This window comes from Lygodium microphyllum, chromosome 19 (assembly GCF_053477565.2).
Source record: "Lygodium microphyllum isolate KBCC chromosome 19, Lygodium_microphyllum_v1.1.10, whole genome shotgun sequence".
Taxonomy (NCBI): Eukaryota; Viridiplantae; Streptophyta; class Polypodiopsida; order Schizaeales; family Lygodiaceae; genus Lygodium; species Lygodium microphyllum.
Genome location: NC_141153.1, coordinates 43,264,504 through 43,270,659, shown reverse-complemented (window position 1 = coordinate 43,270,659; position 6,156 = coordinate 43,264,504).

The following is a 6,156-nucleotide window of genomic DNA, read 5'->3' as shown; positions in this document are numbered from 1 at the left end:
GAAACTGGGGAAGACAAGCATTAAATGGGGGCGCTTAGGGCCTGTGGGTTAGGGCCCACCATGCATCTGTTGCGCTACTCTTAATGTTTCAAGTAGTGCACTCATATTATTCCAATTAACCATAGGTACAATAGTAGGATTTATTCTCAATTGTGTTACATGTCAATTAAGCTTCTAGGATTTTTAGCCATCCTGATTAAGGTGTAGTGGATTCTAGGTCTTCTTCATCATATGATTCACCTATATATCCAAAGACTACACTTGTGTAGCTTCGTTTTCTTGGAGGCCCAATGGCTTCTAGACTTAAGTCAGGTACTCTGCTTGGATTGTCCTAACTCATTGCAATGGAAGCATTGATGATAGGGACATCTCCTACGAATGTGCCCTATCTCACCGCACATGTGGCATTTCTTGTCCTCATCTTAAGAGTCATCTTTGCTACAATTGCCCGTTTTAAGTTCTTGGACGATTGGATTTTCTTGGAGTAATGCATCTTGCAAGTCTGTTAGACGCATTGCTTTAAGATGGTGATTCAGAAAAGTGTTTAGGCCATGGCAAAACTTGGATACTTGCTACGCAATATCCGTAGGCAACGCATATTTTAGTAGGGTTATAAACTTTGAGTAGTAAGCTTCCAAGGTTAATTCCAACTACTTGAGCTTGAAGAATTCATTCATCTTCAAAGTCTGGTAGGTCGACGGAAGGTATCATCCACACACGATATCTTTCAACTGAGCCAAAGTGATAGCGGCTTCGAAAATACCTTCATCTTTGCACCATTGCTTCCGCCATATCCAAGCTTGGCCCACTAGCTTAAGTTTGGCTATCATTTCTTGATTCGTTGAGGCAATTCCATAAGTAGAGAAATAGTCATCCATCGACTCAATCCATAATTTGATGCCTAGGGTGCAAAGTAGCATGTTTGGTAATGAATTTGCACTGGGGCTCAAGGAATGAGTTTCCACCTCTGCTGCGATGTCTATCCCTTCTCCATCAAACTCGGGTACCTTAATTTGCTTGAGAAGAAATTTCTTCTCTTGCATGTCAGCATTCGTGGGTGCAGAAGGTACCTGACAATCAAGCCATACCACTCAAGTTGTTTTTGTTTAGGATATGTCTATGAACCAAACATTAATCAATCGCACATCATCATGAAGTTTCACTCTGATATCGAGAAACTAATCTAAGCGTTACTACCCGACACTCCTAGGGAATGTTCCGACGTTTGTCGCTTAGGGTTTCCCGAGTCCGACTCGCCACGGAACGTTCACGGCCAAACCCACTAGGATCGACCTGAAATCTAGGTATGATGAGCCAAGGTCTCCTAACATCATTCTAGCATTGTGTTTTGGATATCCTACTTTATGCAAAGATACCCAATCCAAAGCACATCCATACCGCACTTGGTTCAAAGAAAATGGAAAATGAGAGGGATGCACCGCTCAACCTCTTTACCCGTAGGGCATAGTCCCATTCTGGTCCCTTAAAACGGCATGAATCGAGTTCTAACTTAACAATACCGAAAGTCGAATGGTGATAGATCCTTGCGAGAAGCCTTCTAGTTCTCAAGGACCACCCTGCCATAGGACGGACTCATCGGGAATTCCTTCCACTTGCTTCCCTTGATAGCTTTAGTTTTCTAGTTAGGTCCTACCACATTTATGTGCGACATTTAAAATTGGCTTCATTAATTAAGCCTTTTAGGGCACATGGTTTGTTTGCTAATTTAAGGACAGACAGAAAACAAAACAAGCAGTCCTTTTGACAAACAAGTTCCTTAACTTATCTTCAAGTTAATCTTTGTCTCCTGCCTATACACAGGAGAATTATGTATCCCTTATGTCCAACAGAAGTACCCAGTCCAAATCACATGGCACTAAAATTTCCATCCTTTATCTAGAATAGGATCTTTCAATGACGTACGCGTTGGCCTCATGGCAGTCTACCATTTCGTTCCGGTCTAGGCAAGGGGTGTCCAAATCTCCACTGACCCCAAGCGACCTAGGAGTGAGACACAACTTCTGTGGTTGGCCTTTTCCACTACTAGACCTTCGGCCCGTGAATCAAGTAGTGCCCTCTTGGGGTAATCCACAATGCGATCTTGGAGATGATCCACCTTGCAAAATATCCTTCCTTCATTAATACAATTAAGAATCAAGCATAATCAAGGCAATCAACCTAATATCTTCTAGTGAAACATTCCTTTATTTCCCATGGCTACTTGTCATTACTCTGACCTTTGCCATGCTTTTGCCATCGAACACAAGCACTTGGGATATTTATCCAAATCACAATGCAACAATTAGTTGATTTAAGAAAAAAAAACATTTAGGGTGTTGTTTAATCACCCAACAAAACTAATTGTATTTTTTTCAAAAAACACAAGAATAGACACGATAATGATTCCATCGCATATTTGCTCTCCCCCTTGGGATCAAAGAGCGATTATATGCAAAATTTACTTAATACTTGTATGCAAAATTCCTAATGTTATTCTTTTTACGATTATGCTATTCATAACCCCTGACCGATTGCTCTATTAACGAATAAGTCATACACAACTAAGTGCAATTAACTTCCCTTAATACATGCACTTTGCAAACTCCATCTTTCAAATATGTGAGAAGAGGCCTATCCCTTCCCATCACATATTATCGTACATCATAGTATGGAGCCTAATGTATCTCATGCAAGAATTCTACTTACGACCTGAGATGCAGTTGGATTGACAGTGGTTGTAGGATTGCCATCCACACGTGACATTCTTTGCTTGGAGGTCATCATCTGCAAGTAGACTCAAGAGATTAAGAAGGCGGAATAGATTTGAGACAGGAGAGTGTAGGAGAAGATGGCTAATTCGAAAATTGAGATAGAGGAAATTGAGCTAACTCTCTCCCTTATAGTCTCTCACGGTAAATTCTCTCTCTCTCTCTCTCTCTCTCTCTCTCTCTCTCTCTCTCTCTCTCTCTCTCTCTCTCTCTCTCTCTCTCTCTCTCTCTCTCTCTCTCTCTCTCTCTCTCTCTCTCTCTCTCTCAGGGGTATCCTTCTCTCTACCTCTCTCTCGCATCCTCATGGGGTCTCCTTATCCTCCCTTATCCCTCCCCATGCCTAATATTTATAATGAATTAGAGAAGAGGTGATGAGGCTGAGAACAAGAGTTCTTGGTGGAGGGACTCTTGGAAAACTCACTGATATGATGCTTAACTCATAAATCCAATGGTTCCATTGACTCCAAAAGGGGGGTAAAACCTCAAGACACTTGGTTGGAAAGCTTTCAGATCACTCCTTCTTTCTCTCTCTGTTGGAAGTGTTGTCTACTACTTGTAGACTACAATCGCGATGCGCGCGATTTCGCTAATCACTCTCTTTATCTTCCTTCGCTTTGAAGTAAAAAATGTCATATTTAGTGAACTTCAAAATGGGATAATTCCATTGTAAGTGAGCTTTGAATGCATGTATACTAGAATATATATCACATGTACTTGCATTTAAATGAAAAAATACTAATTTTAGTAATTGCATTCATTGAATGGAGTCAATAAGTGTGATACATAAGCATAATCTAGCATGACTATATCATGACTTTAAAACTCTCACCTCTCTACCTCCAAACAATGACACAAACAAGTGTCTCGTAATGAACAACCTGTGCCATGCGTAAGGCCCAACAATTCTACCTTGACTTCATCCATTAGCATCCATCCTCCACAACCTACTTGACGAGCTCTAGCATGGAGTGTATTGTGGCAAGGAAAAGTAACATCCCTATATCCTTGAGCACACGATCAACTAGATGCATGGCATCGATTGACTCTGGGTAAGTGCAATCAATGATCCCTTATACCAAGCAATAGGAATAGGCATATAATATTTCCACGCAATAAAAGTTAGTTGGTTAGTTTGAAAGTTAGTTAGTCAATTAATAAGTTAGTAAGATTACTAACTAAAGACTAACTAAGGTAAAAACTGACAAGCATTAATAGCTAATAATTTTCATTCAATTAAAAATATATTTTAAAAAATCAAGAGTCATAAATCTGACATTTTTGTCGGATTGATAAGGACCGTAGCCACTCTTCACGAAAAGTACAATGTGAATGGAACTTATGAGCCATATTATAGTTTGAATGGTCCAAAAATATTAGATTCCTTGGAGGGGGGGGGAGGGGGGACTATTATATTTTAGATATTATCCTAAAAAGATAGAACTAAAAGTCATTTAAAAGGAAAGATAAGTGATGTTTTAGTTAGTTTTGGAGATTTTATAAAAAGAGAAATAAAGAAAAGTGATTGGCAAAATCGTGCGCGCCACGATCCCAGTCTATAGGCAATAGACAAAACTTCGAACAGAGAAAAGAAGGAGTGAACTAACAGCTTTCTAATCAAGTGTCTTGGGATTTTACCCCCCTTTTGGAGCCAATGCAACCATCAAATTTATGATCTGAGCATCAGATCACTGAGTCTTCTAAGAGCCCCTCCACTCTTGTTCTCAAACTTATCCCCTCCTCTCTAATTCATTATAAATATGAGGCATGGGGAGACACAAGGGAGCATAAGGAGACCCCGAAAGGCTACAAGAGAGAGGGAGAGAGAGAGAGTATACCCCTCCAAGAGATTGTGAGAGAAAGCGAGAGAGAGAGAGAGAGAGAGAGAGAAGAGTTACCCCGAGAGACTGCACAATTTTCCTCTTTCTCGATCCTCGATTTAACCATCTTCTCTTTCGCTCTCCCATCTCAAATCTATTCCCCCTTCTTAATATCTTGAGTCTACTTACGGACAATGGCCTCCAAGCAAAGAATGTCGCGTGTGGATTACAATCCTACAACCAGCAATAGAGCTTCCGGCGAAGGCATCACTATCAATCCAATTGTGATACCGGTCGTAAGTAATGTATTTTCAAATTGATAGATGCTTGTTTTAATGCTCGCAAGAGATGCATTAGACTCTATACCTTGTGGTGCTACAATAGGTCATTGAAAAGGATAAATCGCATCTCAAATATTCAAAGATGAAATTTGTGAAGTGCTTGTATCAAAAGGAGTTAAATTGCACCTAGTTGCTATGTGATGAATCCATGCATAGCATAAGCAACATATGGGACACAAAAGTATTGAGCATCGATAAGTCTTTGATTAATCTTTACTGAGGATAATATTGTTTAAAGTTCGCAAATGCATATACACTGTACATACATGGGAGAGATTATGTAAACTTTACATTGATGACATGCGACTCCTTGCCTTAGGAGAAAGGAATATAAAACCAAGAAAAAATGTTGCATAGTAGAAAAATGCTAAAAGATAATTGTTACTTAGAGAAGAGGCATAAATGCTCTTGCTAGGTTGATTAATTTGCATTGGAATGATAGGACTTACGTCATGTATAGTATTTGAACCTTTAGCATATGCCTTAGACTAAAGGAGGGAATATTAAGTAAATTCTACTCTTTGGTCCCAAGGGGGGTAGTGAACATGCGATGGAATTATTGTCGCATCTATTATTGTATTGTTTGGGAAAAATACAATTAGTTTTGTTGGTTGATTGAACAATACCCTAAATGTTTTTCTTTCAATCAAGGGATTGTTGCATTGTGATTTGGATAAATATTCTAAGGCTTGTGTTGATGGCAAATGCATGGTAGCGGTCTGTAGTAATGACAAGTTGCCATGGGAATAAAGGAATGTTTTTTTCTAGAATATGATATTAGGGTTGATTGCTTTGATTGTGCTTGAATTTTAATTGGATTAACTAAGGAATGATATTTTGCACGTGTGGATCATCTCCAAGATCACATCGCAGATTATCCCAAGAGGGCACTACTCGATTCACAAGTCGATGGTCGAGTGGTGAAAAGGCCAACCACGAAAATGGCATCTCACTCCTAGACCGCTCGTGGGTCAGGTGGAGCTCTAGACACCCCTTGCCTGTGAGCCCAATGTCTGGGACGTTGGAAGATCCTATTCTAGATAAAGGATGGAAATTTCGATGCCATGAGATTTGAATCGGATACTTCTGTTGGAGAGAATGGATACATAATTCTCATGTATGGGTAGGAGACAAAGATTAACTTAAAGATAAGTTAAGGAACTTGTTTGAAAGAATTGCTTGTTTTGTTTTTATGTATGTGTTGTAAATTACGTGAACGAACTCTGTGTC